Below are 19,149 nucleotides of genomic sequence, written 5' to 3' on the forward strand. Positions count from 1 at the left end.
TGATGTACTCCAATCCCCAATACAAGCGATAGTTCAAATTGTGTTTTGTAAAATGTTAACCCCCAAAACCAAAGGGATACTAAATAGTACAACACTATATCAACTACTATATTTGGTATCCCCAGAAAAAGGGATGGCAGAGCTTACAGAAGGAGTCACAGTGCAGACAAATGATGTACTCACTGTCCCAATACAAGGGATAGTTCAAGCAGTGTTTTGTTAAAGGTCAACCCTCAAAATCAAGGGGATACCATATATTACAACGCTATATATATTTTATATTTGGTATTTATTTTATTTTATTTTATTTAAACATGTACATAAGCGCGTAAAGCCCCTGGGCATCTAAGCGCTTGTTACATGGATGCGACAGTTGCAGAAAACCGGGGGAATAGGTGAAAAGGGGGCACATTAATTGAATAGGTGGGCTTCAAGCTTTTTTCTGAAGATGTTGTAGGATGGCTTGTTATGTAACAGGGGTGGGAGTTCGCTCCAGAAGACGGCAGCCCAGACAGGGAAGCTGGCACCCCTGGCCCTTTCACGCTTGAATATCAGAGTGAGGAGTTGGTGCTTGTGGGCCATTCTTATGGGCCTTGCTGGGGAGTGTTTCTTGATTTTCTGAGTGAGGTAGGCTGGGGCCTCATTCGAAAGGCATCAGTGGGCGATGGACAGGATCTTGAACGTGATTCGGTCCTTAACCGGGAGCCAAGTGGACAGATTTCCTGGCTTCCGAGATGTGGTCAAATTTCCCCACGCCGAGAGCAGCCCGGAGGCCGTTGTTTTGTATTACTTGTAACTTATACACATTTTTTTCAGATGTGCCAAAGAGTAGAGAGTTACAGTAGTCAGGTTTTGATCCAATAACAGCACAGGCTACCTCAAACCGATTCTTGGTTGACAAGAAGGGCTTGCTAGCGTTAATAAGCTTGGTAGCGTAGCCAGAAGTCAAAGCAATGTGATTGACCCTTTCGTGACATACTTAAAGAGGAGTCTAGGTACACGGCCAAAGTTTTTTTTACAGAAGTAGCGACTGGGATGGTGTGGCCGTCGATGGTACAGTCTTTGTAGGTATGGCTGAGTTTAGACAGGCGGGAAGGTGGGCCAACGATGAGCAGCTCTGTTTTTTCATCGTTGAGTCAGAGGCTGTGTGAAGCCAGCCAGGTTTGGATAGTTTTGTAGATTGTGTTCACTTTGTGAGTGTCCTGGAGGTGGTCCCTGGAAAGTGGGATGAGAATTAGTGGGTCGTCAGCATAATTGGTGTACAAAATGCCTAGTTAGTCGAGATGGTCAAACAGCTGCTTGGTGTAAACATTGTACAGTGTGGGGGAGATGCAAGAACCTTGGAATACACAGCAGTATATTGGCGCGAGATGAGCAGCAGCATCCCCTGTGAATACGCGTGACATTCTATTCACCAGAAAAAAGGCTACCCATTTAGCAGCGTTAGGCGAGAAGTAGGCCGAAGATGTCAGATAGTGGCAGAGTGTTGGGTGGTTGACGAGGTCGAAGGCCGCAGAGAGGTCGAGCAGCAGGAGGAGGGAGAGATTGCCCTGATCAATAGCATTGTCCAGCTGATTCTTGAGGTCTAGAAGCGTTGTTTCGGTCCCATGTTTGGGGAGGAAGCCTGACTGACGCGTGCCCTGGATATGGTGGGATTCAAGGAATTTGGGGATTTGGAGGTAAGCTACCCTATCAATGTTTTTCAAAGAGGAAGGGTACAGTGGTTATCGGTCAGCAGTTAGTCAAGATGGCATGGTCGAGGGAAGGCTTTTTCAGGAGTGGGGAAATCCAAGATTCCTTGAGGGAGGATGGGACGGTGCAGGTGGCATTGATGATGGAAGAGATGAGTGGGAGAAGTGGTTCAACACATTCTTTTACCACAGAGGCGGGGCAGATGTCCCCTTGACAGCGTGAGGGTTCGAGGCCTTTGATGGTGTCAGCGAGGGTGGAAACGCAGGTGAGTTGTAACTGAAAGAGGGGGATGTCGCTCGGTTATTCGCATGTTGGAAAGAGAGGGGTGGCAGCTGGTGTGTGTGACAGTTTAGCTTGAATCTTGGCTTGCAGCTGAGAGATTTTGCCTGTGAAGGTGTCTTGGACAATGTTGCACCATGCATTGCCTTTTAGGACGGTCTTGTGGGGGCAATGGGAGTCTCTAGCTCACGGAGGATGGTAAACAGTTCCTGTGAGCTAGAGGACGCCTTGGTGATGGTCGTCGTAAGCAGCTGCTTTGGTTGAATGAATAGTGTGTTTGTAATGGAGAGAGATCTTGAGTGAAGGGCTTTGTTGGCTGAGGCTGGGTCTTTATGCCCTGCAGCTTCAGCAACTGTTTTTTTGGTTCGGATGTCTCAGGCATTTTTTGTTTTCCGGGCTTTGTGAGGTCCCAGGAGGTCTATAACATTGCTTATCATGGTATTACAGTGGTCAACCAGGGCATCCGGGTTGGGGGGTTGGCTGATAAGAGGGAGGGCTGCAGGGGGTTTCCCCCCACATATATACGTGGCAAAATCAACCTGTCAGAAAAAGACCAATGTTTTCGATCAAATCACCCTAAACCGGATTAAACCTGGAGAAATTGCAGACGCTTATCCCGGGGATCCTGGAATTAGACTGGCTGGTGGCGACCGACCTACAAGATGCCTACTATCAGATCCCCATCCCTGTGTCCAACCAGTGTTTCCTGAGGTTTGCGGTAGACTCACTCCACTACCAGTTCTAGGTCCTCACAGTTCAGGGTCCTCACGTTTGTCTAAAATCAGCCCCAGGGTTATTACCAATCTGCTGGGTCCCCTATTGACATCCCTACATCAGGATTGAATACAAGTCTACTTTTCCTTGGATGATTGGCTAGTCAGGGCCAGAGATAGGAAGAAGGTCCTGTAACACCAGCACAAAGTCTGCAAAGCACTCGTCAATTGGGGGTTGCCGATAACCATCCCCAAGTCCCAAATGATCCCGTCACAATAACTGAAATTCATTGGTGCGTAGTTCTGCACTAAGAAGGGGAAGGTCTGTCTACCTCTAGACAAAGCTTAGAGACTGAGGCTGTTGTTGCTCAACATTCTCAACAAAGACTGCATGGGTTCTCTTGACTCTAAGGAGACACATTACCACGTGTGAATGTATGGTCCTGTGGGCAAGACTGCATTTGACAACATTACTGCAACATCAGGTTTCTTTCTGGCACCCAGAATGAGAGGAATACGATGTCTTGATCTTGATCACAGATTCGCTTAGGAAAACCTGTCCTTGATGAAACTGTCTCACCCTCAGGAACAGGATGAACCTGTGCCCAGACTCCAGGAACATACTTACCACAGATGCCAGCAATCCGGTCTACGGTACAACGCTCCTGGGGCAGGATCACCAGGAACAGTGGTCCTGGGAGAAAAGGAAACACTCCTCCAACTGGAAGGAGCAGGCAGCCATTGGGAAAGCATGTGGTCTTCCAACAACTACTGCACAATTGTACAGAAGTAATGAGAAAGGACAGTACCTCAGCTATTTGCTATATAAATCATTAGGGCGGTACGGGATCCCGGACACTGGGGAATCTTGCATTGACAATTGTCCACTGGGTGGAAGCCCTTCTACACTCAGACAAACTCAGCAGGAGTTGTTCCCTTGACAGTCAGTGTTAAAGAAAATCTGCAGGCGATTGGGGGTACCTTGGATAGACCAGCTTGCTTCCCCTTGCATTGCCCAGGTTCTGTTCCCGGTTCCCATCTCAGGGACCTTGGAGGGTGGATGCCCTCTTGATGGAATGGCCCAAGTCCCTGGTATATGCCTTCCCTCCTGCTCTTGTACAACCACAGGTGGTCAGGAAGATAAAGGCGAGCCTGGTCACTGCTATATTGGTGGATCCCTTCTGGCCACGGAGGGACTGGTCCCAAGGGTTGACCGAACTACAGTCGAAACCGCCATGGGTAATACCCAGGCATCCTCCCCCCTGCAGTAGGTGGTGGGGCAGTTCTCAGACCATCCACTATGATAGGGGTATGAAAATTGAGAGGAGGGGATTGCAGAAGCTAAGGCTATTGGTACACGTGGCAGAAGCGCTCCAGAACACCCGGAGGTCCGCCAACTTGTGACGTGGTGGGGCAAGAATAATCTGCCAGCCCTTGAGTTTGGGATCCCTGTCGACCTTGAAGGGTCTAGCAGTGCCTTCCTAGAGAGCACAGTGAGCTGCCATTCTGCATTTAGAGAGCAGTGGTTCCCCCCTCCTGGAAGTGAAGGATTGGTGGCAAGAGCATCGAGGTGTCTCAGTCTATGGCTCCTACTGGTGATCCCCCTTGGGACCTGCCCTTAGTTCTAGCATGTTGGAGAAACCCCCATTTGAATCATTGGGTGCCAATGAGCTGAAATATCTGACTCTGAAGACCACGTTCTTGGTGGTCTTCACGTCTGCTAGGCGATTGAAGCTCTTTCGTATTCGTATTTTTTGAAGATCTGCGAGGAAGGTCCTGTCCTGTGGGGTGATCTGGCCGTTGTCCCTAAAGTCCCTTCCAAGTTTCATTGGTCTCAAGAATAGTGCTGCCAGCCTTCTTTCCAGAGCCTAACTCTCCCGGGGAAGAGATATTTGCATTATTTTGATGTTAAAAGATCCGTCTTAGAATAGCTTGACCGCACCAGATCGATTCAGAAGAATAACTTGCGAGGGACTTTTGGGACAGGGGGATGCGGGCAGAAGGCTTCCACAGCAATGATAAGTAGGTGGATAAGGACTGGCCGACGAACACACAGCAGTGTCTAAGCAGTCCCATCCAAGGGTGCATTACTGAAAGATATCTGTAGGGTAGCCACCTGGGATACTCCTAATACATTTGTCTCTACCAGTTGAACGTGGAGGGTCACCGGATAACTTTCTTTGGGTTGGGAATATTGCAATTTGGGACTTGTTGAAGGGGATTTATACTTGGTTACGTCTACACAATAAATGGGTGAATGAGCAAACTACTTGTGTCTAGAGTGGATCTTGTGGTCATTGGCCCCTTCCCCGGCCTTGGTATATCTCAAGGTTAAGTACTGGGATGAGGAAGAGGGACGTGAAGGTAATATTTGGGTTACTTAGCGTAATCTTCATTACTCCTAGTTCTACGCTTCCTTGCCCCAGTACGAACGTCCCTTCTCTGCCTCCCTGGATGGGGAAGGGCCCCATGACAAGGCTTGATATTAACCAAGGCCTCATGGGAAAGGAGGAGATTGTACCTCCAGGGGTGGGGCGGAACCAACAAAGAAAAAGCTTGAGATGGGTTCCAGAGGGAGGCGTCTCAAAGTTAAGTACTGAGACGAGAAAGAGTAGGACTAGGAGTAATTTAGAATACCTGTAATTAATCCAAACATTAAAGGGGTGTGCCGTTTACAAGAAAAAAAACACTTTCTCGTACACATAAGCGATCCCAGAATACATTCAAATACGTGCTTGGTTATTTTCTTCCAAACTATTCAAAGCAGTCCCATACAAGTTTAGTGTGGTGATATGCAATTAACAGTATACAACATCCCAGATTCTGAACAAAATGTCCACATATTTTAACAGGACAATTGTAACGAACTGTCAAGCATAGCTAACAAGCAAAGCATTTAGAGGGACAGTACTAGCACTTTAACGGCCAACTTCTACGTATTGGAACGCAAAGTACTGGCTTTTGTCCAAATACATTGGATTTTGTGAAACAGCACTGCTGTTTGCTTCCCTTTGGCAGCCGATCATCACATACCTGCTTAGGAAATCCCACTATTTCCCAACGGAGATTACATTCAATTAAACAATGTAAAACTGGTAGAATGGTGCAGTTTTGTCGCGCGGATCTTAGAGATACGAAAGAATTGTAGGGGCACAGCTCCTTTCTCCTTTGGCAGCAGCTGGAACAACAGAAAATAAGACTGTGTTGTAGCGAGAGATCCGTGAGAAAACACGCGACTTCCTGTTCCGGGTTACTATAGGCAGCCAGTCACTGAGAGTCAGCATCTCTGCACCCGTCTGCAGATGCATCGTCGGGAATTTGTGCACCGTTCCAAAGAAGCTTCCAGGTTTATAAGAAATGTCCTTGAAAGTCTTCTTCCCACTGTAAGATCATGGCTGAATACTCTTTCGTGAGAGATCATTTTTCGGCTCGTGAAGGAGACAACGTCTCTCTGCTTCTGGGAGATGTGGGGGCGCTATGGCTTTTGTTGCGTTAGTCTGAGGTTATATTGAGACGGTACAAATAACAAAGAAAATATTGGTGGTAAAAGGTAACATTCTTTTTGGGATGTAGGTGAAAACATTAATACTAGGGGGTGCACATCATGAAGTTGATGGAAAGCTCTCCAACGTTTCTTTAGTTAATTTTATTTTTGGGATATTGAAAGTAACAACGATTGTCAGTGCAGATGTCGTGGAGTAATAATAAACAAGCAGTGGCGATGCCAATAGTTTGGGCGTTTAATAATAATAATAATAATAAGAAAGAACTGCTGTTCTTTGCATTTGTAGGTGCAAGGAGGGAGAGTGCAGTTTCATAGGAGGATAAGGGGTGCAGGTGTGTAATAGAATAAAGGATGCCATTGATATACGGAAATATGAGCGAAAAAGGGTGAGAGCAAGGGTAAGAAATAAAGCAAAGAAGGCTGAGAGGGGATAGAGAGAGGGGAAGATGGGTGGGTGAATAGAGGGGGCTGGGTTTGGGACTGGAAATAAACGGTGTAGGGTGGGTAGGGTTGACTAGAGAAAGGGGGCAAGGTGGGTGGCAGAAGAGAGGGGGGTGGGTGGGTGGGTATAAAGAGCGGGTAGGGCGGGTGGATGGGATAGAGAGGGTGGGGGTGTGAGGTCACTGAGGGGTGATTGGGTGGGGTGGAGGGAGTGAGGCTTGTGTGGGTGGGGGGAGAGCATGTGAGGGTATGGTCAGTGGGTGTAGAGACAGTTGGAAGGGTGGGGATGGAGAGTTGGGGTGGGTGGAGGTAGAGAGAGGGGGTTTCGGTAGAGTGGGTGAGGGTAGAGAGTGAGGATTGGTTAGAGAGAGAGGGGGTGCATGGGTGGATTGGGGTAATAGGTACAGAGAGTGGTGGTAAGGTGGGTGAGGGGATTGGGTGGCTTAGTGTGGGTAGGTTGTGTGGCTGGCGGATGGGCCTTTAAGAAGAGTGCACATTTGTACGTAAAGTAAGTTTATTGTACAATTGGCCGGGAGGGGCTAGATGATTCTACAGTCAATTTAATCCGAATCTCCCTGAACCACACAAGTTGACAGATTATATACATTTTTGCAAAAGTTAAAACACTCCCATATATATTACAAACCGCCCCCACACATAATTTGTCAAAACCTAAAACTATACAAAAGAAATCCAATCTTTTCTAATTCCCCCATTCTCATTGGTCACAGTTATCTTAACTACCATCTTCAGCTCATGCGCACAACCCACCCTTTTCGGATTTGTCTGTGGTAGGTCATGACATCATCACACAGTTACACATTCACATATAACCATAATTCATTACAAGTCCCAGCTAACCTGAGACCTCCTTACCCCAGACATAATTGCACCTGGTTTACCAGAGTACTTTAACAATATTGGGAGGGGAAGAATAAACATGTTCCCTTTGAACTGGTGATAACCATCTAACCAACCCCAGATTGCTGACATTCTCAGAACACTTTAATCTAAACGACTACCAATTCAACACGTATGCCTCCGGTCACATCCTGAGAAAACAATCGAAAACCCATGAAGTATCGATCACCTCTGGCCTCAAGCATCCCTTCACCACAATTGTATAGCTGTTCAAAAGCAAATGTCAGAATTCCCCTATGCAGTAAATAACAAGCTCCCATGCACTTAAAAGATTGCATCTTCTTTCCGCGATACTGCCAAGCAATAAAAACCCTGGACTGGCCTGATGGCTGACAATCTCCTTAATGTCGCAGCTATTCATTATCTTTCCAAGGCCTCCATACCCTGCAAAACCAGTTTTCCCCAGTCACTCAGCATTCTCCTCACAAACCCTGAATGCAGAATTCAACCAATTTATGAAATGAGCACAATGCATATAGAATTGTAAATCCCCCATGCATGTATATCAGTGCATGCATGTTTAATAACTATTGTGTCTTATTCACAGGCGGTCCTGCGTGACAAATCCCCTTCCTCTTATGTGCATTATGAAGCTCCTCGTTGCCTTGCTTCTAGGTGCTTTGTGCCACCCCATAACCAGATTGTATTAATATTTCATTGGTGATTTTGACATTGATCTTTCTGTGCTCTTGCAAATCTTAAATGTATCAACTTAAACACAAGTAGGACTTAAAGTAACACATATCCCATTATCATTAACTATGCTGGATACATATAGAAAGCCAACTTTGCTCCAACTTCGCTGCTCCCCCAGTCACAAATATGGCATGCACAATGCAAACCACTCTTTCTCATTGGGACCTTTCCTGATCACCCCAACATCCCCGTTTAGTTAATACTTTAACTAATAAAACCAAATTCATGTTATTTAAAACCATCTTCTCAGGGAAAAACCCCACAATCTTCTCTCACATTGGTCCTAATATGGGCATACTCCTATGCTGAAGAACCCAACTCGTCCCCCCACCATTATTTCCGCAATATACCCGCTGCTCCACACAATCATCCCAAATTGGTGGAGGACACAAGATGACTTTGGTGTGAGTACCCATGTGATCTGAAATGGTAGTGGTTCTAGCTATGGACAGGGTCACAGTCATCATGGCAGCTGCTTTCAGTATAACAGCATCGTAGGAACATTTTGCAAGAACAAAAGATAACACAGAAAAAGACAAAAATAGGCATTCGCATTTTGACGGCTATGCTCATCCAAGACGACACCCAAGAAAAAAGAGAGTCCATCCAAGGGTCATTTGTTATTCCTGCGTCGTTCTCCATGGCCACCCTAAACTTGTGCAAAGCGGTAATAGTCAGAGTTAGGGTCCCATTCTCCCAATTATTAAGAGGCTAAAAAAAGCAGCAAGTGCTCCCTATGTTCTGACAGACCCTTCTCACCATAGCTGTTAGGAGGTCGAGGTTATACCTATTCTGCATGGATGTGAGCCTCAGGGCCTGCAGTTCTTCCTTGATGGCATTGAAAGTTGATTCAGAGGAATTCACAAATAACAGGCGGTTGTATCGGGTCACATGGAGCCACTTTGCGTTTGCTGCAGCTTGGACGCCCAGAGGGAAGAAAAGAATATATCTGTACAACTAAACAAACAATACTGTTCCCGGGATGTCCATCAAAGCTTTTGAAAATGCCGCTGAAAGGTAGTAGACCGATTCGCCTGTCTCAATAATCCCTCATTTCCATGATCTGACAAAGTCATTATGTGTGATGATATAGGGGATAAAGGGGGCACGGATGTGGCTTTGAGTATTGGGCAGGCGAGGATTAAATGTTCCTCAGGGATAACAAGAACAGGCACATGTTTCTTTTATTTATAGAGCATGCCTGACCCGGAGGCATCTGGGTGCTTAATTCTGATCGTAAGACTTTGGTTACAAAGAATACAACTACAACAGTTGACTTTTGTTACAAATCAAGTCAACAAATTAGGCGATAATGTTATGTGAAACTGCTCACACTTCGCCAGGCTGGAGGTAACTGTCTTTTGGCAAACTGTCCACAAGTCCATAAAATGTTGCTAAGCGCAACTGTACCTCCAGCCAGATCAGTGATGAGAAGCGTGCAGCTGCAGTTCCCATTTGTGCCAACAGGTACCATGCCTTTGGCCTTAAAACACAGAGAAAAATAGGTAAGTGTATGTATCTTAACAAGTTTTTCTGGCTCCTTGAGCCATGTCAGATACTTTAAATATTTCTGCCACACCATTCTTGGTTTGCACGTGCCACCCCTCCTTCTGAGAATCCCTTCATCCCTCCAGCTATGCAACTCTTCACCCCTTGCTCCCATCAGTTATTGATGATAATAGCCCATTTTAAACTCAACTGGACTCTTCGTTAACAGGTAAAATAGATGCTGTCACTGATTGCCCTTGGACCATGCACATACTAGGTGCACTAGACGCAGTGCCTCTGCTAGCTCTATTTTATCCTGGATAAACACCCTAAGGATACCAGAGGCATGGGGGATGAGGGAGCGTATGTAGCACAATCCTACAGATCTCTCTCCCAACTCTCCTCAAATGGCTTCACCATACAATGCTGCAAAACCATGGGCATCTACTATCTGGTCTAAGTTTACATTGTCTTCACTGCCCAGGAAATCAGCCAACATTCCTTTGTTCCCTCAAAAATATGTCATCAAATTCTGTGATACTAGACACATTTAAACCATTCTCACCCATACTGTTTGCCATCTTTGAACATGATGACAAGAGAAACGAGAGAGACATATAAACAATCATTGTAGTATCCATTGTAAATCCAAAGTTTTCTTATTCTTGAAAACTAACAATTTCTGGTCTTCATTCAGCCCCCCCATTTCCACTGGAATGAAATGCAAATCCCTAGGGCATACTTACCTTTGAGCCTGCTCATGTGCAGGTAGAGGGGCACCGATATCCCTTCCTAAGTCACTGTTCATACGGCTCTTGCTGCCTTCCACCTCGTGAGGCTGGAGTCATGAAAATCACACAGTGCAGCCTATGGAAACACTGCTCATTCCAATGTTGCACAATGGAACGGATGAAAATCAGGTCCCCGGGGAACAATGGTTGCTTTTGCAGATCGTCAGATTCTTTGCCGCTTCCTCCTGGAGCCTGTTGGTAAAAAGACACAACCTATGAATATAACCAGGCTTTACTTAAATCACTACACATTTTGAACAACTGGACCTTAAGATCTCCATTTAACCACTCCATGAGCTTGCTGGCCTGTGGGTGGTTGTGAGGGGTCAGAAATGTGAGGTGCACCACGTTGTTACGTTTTCTCAACAAATGCCATTTTATTGTTTTATAAGGTTGGATGAAGGCCTCACTATCCCTAACCTGATGAGGAGTTCCGTGCCTATCAAAATAAACTGAAGGTAAACAATCTAACAAAAGGAATCTGTCCCTCACACTTCTACATACATCAAACTCATAAACGGAATATATTACAAATATAACAAATAACAATTATGTTCAACATAAACCTAATAACTGCATAACCTTGGTCGGCTCCCCTTCCCGAAATTCAAAAATTCAAAGCAGGATTTTCAATCAAAAGTTCAAATAAGCAAGTTCCGTTTTATAGCCAAGTTCTGATCATAAAGTTCTTCTTGCTCCGAAAGTCTTTTACTTGGACTTGAACCAACAATTCAACCAGATGACAAGTCTTTACCTCTCCACATATAGCAAAGAGTTCAACACAACTTCTTCTTAAGAAACAAAACAATTTCACAATTCTTCTGTTTCAACAACAATGTTTTGTCATGATGATACCACAGCAATTCATGAAACACTTTAGTGGCTTTGTCACTTCTTCTTCTCCACAGCCTTTAACCACAATGCTGTGCTTCATTGATTACTTCCTGATCCACTATCCTTCCAGGGCTACCACTAAAGGTCCCTATCCTGGTATACACACCTGCCAGGACAAAAGCTCCTAACACTACTACAAGCACTCTGTGGTGAGGTCTACTTCAAACCTTTAGAAAAGTCTTTCAACAACATCGAAATTCACAACTTATTTTGGGAAGAGATAATACACATTGGTGCTGTTTTTTCAACTCTTGTGTTTTCCATGGGCAATGCAAGTAATGCTTCTCTTCTCGTTGATACTTTATACCAGGAGGGCCTCCCTCCTGCCACTTCTGTTTTCCCACTTTCACATCAATTAACTGCTGACAGTATTTCTTTATTTCACGTGCCCCACTTTGATTTAGGCAATGCTTCTTGTTGTCTTGCTGAACTATTGCCTCTTCCTCAATCTGGCAGCAATGGTCACAATCTTCCTGCAACAATGTTCTCTTGTTATTTAGCCAACATGGATTATATGCTCTGTGAAGTATTGCCCTTTCTTTACTGTGGCAATGGTGGTTATGGCTTGCTTGCTTCAGTATTAACACCTCTTTACTTTGGCAATGGTAGTTATAATTAGCCTGCTTCAGTATTGCCTCCTGTTTACGTTGGCAATGGTGTTGGCTTTTATAGCAATGATTGTAATCTTTCTCTTCTGCGCAACCTCCGCAATGAATGTCCTCAATTTTGGAGACCCTCTCAGGACCGACGTCCGCATCAAAGATATCAGCGGCTCTGGCGTCTCCTTTCTTCTTCCACTGCAACTGCGACTGGTGGTCTCTGCAACTCCATCTTCTTGTACTATTGACCTGCATGTGAGGGTGCCTTAAATAGCGTGTCTCCTAAGGGACTCCTCCTGTTCCTCTGGGGGCCTTCTCCTGCCAAGTGATCCACCTGGCAAATACCACCCAAGGGTTATGATCAGGTAGCGGCTTCCTTCCCCTGCCCACCTGTATTGACGCCTTTTACTTTGATTAGCTTGCTTCAGTATTGCCTCCTCTTTATTTTGGCAATGGTGTTGGCTTTTATAGCAATGATTGTAATCTTTCTCTTCTTGCCACTTCTTATTTCGCCAAGGTAACTTCTTTAAATTAGTTCGGTATTCAAAAATGCTGTCAATAGTCAGCAGTAACTTGCAGAGCATACCGGGATTATCTGACAATGGTAAACTCACCACGTTCTGCACATGCTTCTGTGCGATCCGCTGCCACTGCTAGCTCTGCCTCTTCTGCTGCATCCTGTACGGCAGACTGCTTCGGTTTTCCCTCAGTCCGTGCCAATCAGGAAAGGAGCTTCTCTCGCTTCCATTGTACACTTGTGCACGCCAGCCACTGGGACACCGCACGCAGTCAGGAGAGCCTCTCTCAGGAGAGCTTTCTACAACACTGCTTCCCGCTGTGCAACCACTGCAATTAATGCCATCAATCTTGGAGACCCAATTGGGACCAGCATCCGCTTCAATGAGAGCAGTGGCTCTGGTGTCTCCTTTCTTCTTCCGCTGGAACTGCGATTGGTGGTCTCTGCAAATCCACCTTCTTGTTCTATTGGCCTGCATGTGAGGGTGCCTTAAATAACATCTCTCCTAAGGAACTCCTCCTGTTCCTCTGGGAGCCTTCTCCTGCCAGGTGATCCACCTGGCTAATACCATCCCAGCAGCTTCCTTCCCCTACCTAGAGAAAACCGTAGGCAGGGATTCTGTGAGGATTCCGCAGGATTCATCACAGCTTCCTTAATTCCCTACAGTAACAGCTTCACTGACATGAAAACAAGCCTAATTTAAGACAGCTTTCCACATCTCATGCAGGCCTGCAGTCATTGATAGCCAAAGAATGAGTGTCAATCATACATCACACGTTTTACACTTGCAAGTTCCAGGAAGTTGTGCTTTCCTGTTCTGGCAGATGAGCAAACCACAAACGCTAGCAGCCTGTATTAACTGCACACCAGTAGGTGCGGGCATTGACTTCACACCAGTAAGTGTTATAGCTGATAAGGATTCAAAAACAGGAAATTGGCAGGCACAAACAGAAGCGTTGAGCACGTCCTCAAGGCTAAGAAGTAACAAGTGACAGAAATGTCTCTTCACAAAGCCAAGGGCCTTGGAATACAGTGGAAGCATTCACTGAAAGGGTACAAAGCTCTCATTGAGATGTGGTAAAATCCACCTAATGGAGTTGTACATAGGAGCCCTAAACTCAGCGAACACAGTGACACGCTCAGCTGTAGGCTGTACTCTTCCAGATAGCGGATATGACGCACGCACACAGGCAGGAAAACCATGTTCCTTCATAGATATAAGGCCCAAGAAAAAAGAGAAGGCGAAAAGCAGCAGGACTTGCCTGTGCATCGAGGCCGGAGGGGCTTGGGAGGAGCGCAGAGCAGAGGAGTCCTGTGCAGAGCAGCAGCAGGAAAGAGACAGCCGGACCCAGCTAAGCAGAACTCGTAAACCCCAGAAGGAGCTGTTTCATGTGAAGCACATTCTGCTCTAAGCATGAGTGAAGGGTGGGGACTTGCTGAAGGCGTTTAGACTGAAGGCGTGTAGTATAGTGTAGCATAGCTTCCTGAGACATAAAGGTTACACATGCTGTTAAACTAAAACCACCACCTGTTCTATTATTTATCTATTCAAACATGCTCTTTGCCCACATGGCAATCTTGTTCGTAGGTGTGATGTTATGCTATATTATATCTGCTTTTGCTTTAGCTTGTTTAATGAAAATAAGAGCCTTTAAGATAAGGGGTCATATTAAATACCTAAACATAACTCCTGTGTTAAGTGTATAATTCAGAGTAATGTGTCAGAGTGGTATCCCTTTGAGTGCAAGAACTTTATAATTCCTGGCTGTATATGTTTAATCATGTTGGTAAGCACGCAAACCTAGGCAGGCCTGTCTTTTAGCGCTGAGACACAGCCTAGGTTGAATGTCGACATGAAATGACTGATGATCCCGGGTCTATTTTCACGGCCTCAAACGAGGCGGAGACAAGAGACTCATGGTCACACCTAACTCATAGGCAATCAAGTCAGGTGGCACTCCAGATGGGACGTCTTAGAGACGACCGTAGTATTACTAATAATAAAATAACCTCATGCCTCAGTCACGATAAACGGACCAGGTAAAAATATTTTTTCTAAAAGCTTTTTAATCAAAAGAGGTAGAGGCTTGTCTGCAGATTGTCTTGAGAAGCATGCCAGGATACGCCCACCTAACACACTTGGGCAATTGCAGGCGATTTTAGGGCTTTTGAATTTTGGCAGATCTTATGTGTCTAATTTCACCGAGCTAGTGAAACCATTGTATGCTTTAATAAAACCAAATTTCAAAGCGGCCCACTGGTTGCCAGAGCAGACTCAGATTCTGCACCATCTGTGCTCATTAATGACTTAAATTGGTCATTTGCAAGACAGAAATACAGAAAAAGACTTAGAAATAAACCTGTTGCTGGTAGATAATGCTTTCACATACACAGTTTGCAATCTAGGTGAGACTAAACCAATTGCATATAAATCACATGTACATTCCACACCTGAATTAAGATTTACACCTGAGGAAAAAATTCTGTCTTCAGTTCAGATCATCATTCAGAATTGTATTGTATTGTATTGTATTGTATTGTATTGTATTTTGCATTTATATAGCGCCTTATATACCATTGGTATGGTCTGAAGGCGCTGGTAGGTTGAACGCCCTTGGGAACCGAGAATGAATGGCCGTTGGTGGCAAATATAACTATACACATAAATACGCCTTTAGCTCAATTTGAGGCTGCCACGAAAGCTAGCATGCCCAATGCAAAGTCATTACATACTGGATGGATTCAATGGTCAGCATCTCAAAATGCTCCAGATGTAAAGTATAATTTGTAAAGCAGAATTGCAAAGAATGAGTGGATTGACTTAACCAATGGGTACAGAGCCAGACACCTCACTGCCTGACATACCAATGTTTGATTTTTTCCAAATAATTTACTGTGACTGCTCTGCCATACCAGCTGTTGGAGCACGTTCCAAATATGCTGCTGCATATACAGCAGTGGTAGGACATTTTACACCCGAAGAAGCATTTATGCATACTGATATTACAACAAAGCATCTGGGAGACATGTCTGCCCAGATTGCTGAATTGCATGGTTTGATATGATATGATACGATATGGCATTTATAACATGCCTATACACAAGTGTATCAAGGCGCGATGAGGCAAGGGAGGGGGAACAGAGGGAAGACAGAAAAACGATCTTACTAGGCCAGGTAACATTGAGATCGCGCAAGTGCAGGGGAGGGGGGAAGGGGAAAAGTGCGGAGGGAAATGGGGCAAGTGCAGTGCAGTACATAGGATAACAGTAAAAATAAATAATAAAGACAATAAATAAAAAGTGAGGCCAGCTGGTGGCAAGTGCAAGGGTAAGGGCAGACATCAAGGTATCAGGTGCTGGTAGGGGGCTGTACGGATACAGAAACAGTGCCCGAGTGCAAGGGTTGCCAGGGGGCAGTGCAGGTGTGCAACTGGCGGGAAGGGGTCCTGGGCCCAAGATCAGAGGGTAGCCAGGTAACCAGTGCAGTTTCAGCCAGGAGATCAGCAGGGGAGAGGAGGAGAGAAAGCAGAAGCAAAGAGGAAGGTCTTGAGGTGCTTCCGGAACCGGAGATGGTTCTCCTCAAGTTTCAGAGAGGCAGGCAGACTGTTCCAAAGGGAGGCCCCATCAGAAGAAAGAGGTCTACCACCAACTAGTTGCTTGGAGAAGCGACTAACCTTGAGGAATTTGGAGGCGGATGAGCGAAGATCTCGAGAAGGAAGATATTTAGGAAGAGAGAGTTGAAAGTATTGAGGCCCCATGCCCCAGAAGGCCTTGTGGGCAATGCAGAGGGTTTTGAACATAATCCTCGATGCCACTGGGAGCCAGTGCAGAGATTTCAGTCCTGGAGAGTTACGATCCCTGGGCTTGAGACCAAGGTTAAGTCTTGCAGTCCTGTTTTGGATGAGTTGCAGAGAGCGGAGAGTAGAGGCAGGCAGATTTAGAAAGAGGCTGTTGCAGTAGTCCAGCCTAGAGAGAACCAGAGCTCTGGAGACAGTGAGCTTCTTGGGGAAGGAGAGGAAAGGAAGAATACCTATGAGGAGGTACAGCTGGTAGTGTGACTTCTTAGAGACGTCAGAGATGTAAGGAGAGTGTGGAGTCTAAGATGACACAAGGTTTTTAGCCTCACAGGTCGAAGAAGGTAGAGGGCCAAGATAGGCCGTCCAGAGAGTGACAGGAAAGGGTGGGACCAGGTGTGCCAATGAGGAGAATCTCAGTCTTAGTGGCATTAAGGCACAGATCATTGGAGGCACACCCCTCCTGGATAGCAGACAGACAGTCGGAGATGAGAGAAGGAGAAGAGGTGGTGGAAGGGAGCTTGAAAATGAGTTGAGTGTCATCTGCATAGCACTGAAAGTTAGGGCAAAGAACGGCAATGCAGTGGGCGAGAAGTTTGTTTGTTTGTTTGTTTGTTTGTTTATTTATTTATATAGCGCTCTTGACCCGGGGGTATATATGCGCTTTGAACATCAGGTTACAGGTAAAAGACAATAGTACAGTATTGATAGGGCATAGATAAAAGTGCTAGGTATTGGTTGAACAGTTGGGGAGAGAGGTTAGACCCCTGGGGAACGCCACAGGTCGAGATGGAGATAGAGGTGAGGATTGCTGTTTGCATCGCGCCAAACCAACTCATGGAAGTCCACAATAGTAGTCTCAGATTCAGCAGATTCAGATTACATTGTCAGGGCATATAACACTTGATTTGCATTGGTGGATTCAAAATGACTTGTGCATTAGCCGATCAATATGCCAAAGAGCACACAGTGAGAAAAACGATAGCAGCCATAACACGCTCCGCAACTGCAATGGATGAGGAAATAAAAGAAGCTTGCTTAGGTATTATACCTAGGCCGAAAGATTTCACAAGTAATTACTTTTATGACATTGAGAATAATAAAGCAGTAGTTACAATTCCTATGAAAAAAGGGGATCCTATTCAAAGATGAATCCCTAATAGAGCAGGCAGGGAAAAGCTAATTGCAGCCACACATGCTGGACTTGCATTTACCCATTTTGAGGTTACTGCAACTGCACAGCTACTGCTTGATCAGTATTGGTGGCCAAGATTAAGGCAACAGGTTAAAGTATACATAGCGAACTGTGACACATGCCTGAAGACAACTGTGGAGCACAGCCATAAACCTTAAGAGGCTCCTTTAAGAAAGGCAACCTCGCCTTTTGAGATTGAATATCTGGATCATATAGGCCCACTACCAGCAATAAAGAAGTACAAATAGATTCTAGTAAGAGTGGATTCTTGCACTAGGTTCACCTGGATGATTCCTCAAAAGAGAGCAGACTGCAAATCAGTCATACAGGCACTCCGGGGTGTAGTAGCCATGACAGCAACTCAAACGTTCCATGCTGACAATGGTCCAGCTTTTGCAGGGCGGACCCTGAGAAAGGCATTAGAGGCGTGGGGAACTGCACTATTCACATCCTTTTCGTCCGGAGACAAACCGGATTATCAAACAGGCCTATTATTCCATAAAAGTGTGTCTGACTAAATGCATCCTTTCAATGGGGGGGTAACTGGAGCACATGCCTCTAGTGATTAGAAATTCAAATAATTTACCACGCCAGTCTCTATGCAACGGTAGGACTCTATTTGAACTCTTGTTTGGGAGAAAAATGTTAATGCCTGATCTGCACACTCTCCCCAGATCCCTCTCTATGCAGGAGCAACTGCTGGCGACAACACTGCTGAGGGAATCCATCCAGGTGGAAGCTGCTTAGGCCATTCCTGAGACCACTCTCAAAGCAGAAGATTGGGTCTTGTTGAAGATCCATGATAAGACTATTTTTTGGCCTGTCCTACAGACCAGAAGTGCAAGTAATCAGAGTGAAAGGTTCCAGAACTGCTGTTGTGCTCACAATACCAGCCAAGAGAGGTACCAGGAAAGTTTCTGTGTATCACCTGAAACCTGCTCCAGATGGCTACTGCGATATTTCTATTCAATCCTCCTCTTCCAGTTGAGGAGCCTGCAGAAGAAGAGATAGAAATCGGACAAATGATGATGATTGGCGTTCAAGATGAGGAAGAATATGCCACTCTTGACTACAACTCCACAATTTAGGGAAGTACTACAGGTCAGCCATTTTGCAAACAGAAAGCCTTTCTAGTTGCTAAAGTAATGAAAGAGTTCTTTTGGACAGACTTTCTGAAACGGTGTTACATAATGCTGGCAGTATATTTCCTTCTACTGTGGCTGAGCTTCACTGTGTTTCTCATCTCACTGACTTTGGGGCATTTTCTGAGCAAGGTTTCAACTCCACCTGCAAGCAAAGAAGTTGTTCTAAAGCCTTTAAGTTCTTCATACATGTTAGAGAAAAGAGAGCTCCAAGAGCTAGGAGCTCCAGCCCCAAAATAAATGTTTCCTCTAACCATGGGATATGTGTGGATGCCATCATTTAAGACATTTAATGGCCCAGCCAAGCAGCTGCAAGTTCACCCTTTTTCTGTGATTGATGAATCCAGACTGTTTGCACTCAGTAATCCTGTGTCCAGAACATATAGAGAACTGTTAAGAACTAGGCTCCAGACATTTGTTCAAAATGTGTTATTTTATGTTTTTGATGATGTTGAGGATCTGCATGAGATGGGGTCCCATGT

General features: G+C 45.4%; 1 protein-coding gene and 1 long non-coding RNA gene across 2 annotated transcripts in view; one reads left to right on the top strand and one right to left on the bottom strand.

Annotated features, from left to right (window-relative positions):
• Nucleotides 1-5,945, bottom strand: part of LOC138577695 (zinc finger protein 180-like) — a 93,239-nt gene extending 87,294 nt beyond the window's left edge. Inside the window, exon 1 of the mRNA XM_069649649.1 lies at nt 5,718-5,945. The gene's annotated coding sequence lies outside the window, so the exon portion shown is untranslated. The remainder of the gene's footprint in view (nt 1-5,717) is intronic.
• On the top strand, nt 5,938-18,925 carry LOC138577748 (uncharacterized). The gene is made up of 2 exons (XR_011303979.1): nt 5,938-6,067; nt 18,200-18,925. It is a non-coding gene; the product is annotated as an uncharacterized lncRNA (long non-coding RNA).
• The last annotated feature ends 224 nt before the right edge of the window (nt 18,926-19,149 follow it).

Source organism: Ambystoma mexicanum, chromosome 1p (genome assembly GCF_040938575.1).
Source record: "Ambystoma mexicanum isolate Mex_15411 chromosome 1p, UKY_AmexF1_1, whole genome shotgun sequence".
In the NCBI taxonomy this organism is placed as follows: domain Eukaryota; kingdom Metazoa; phylum Chordata; class Amphibia; order Caudata; family Ambystomatidae; genus Ambystoma; species Ambystoma mexicanum.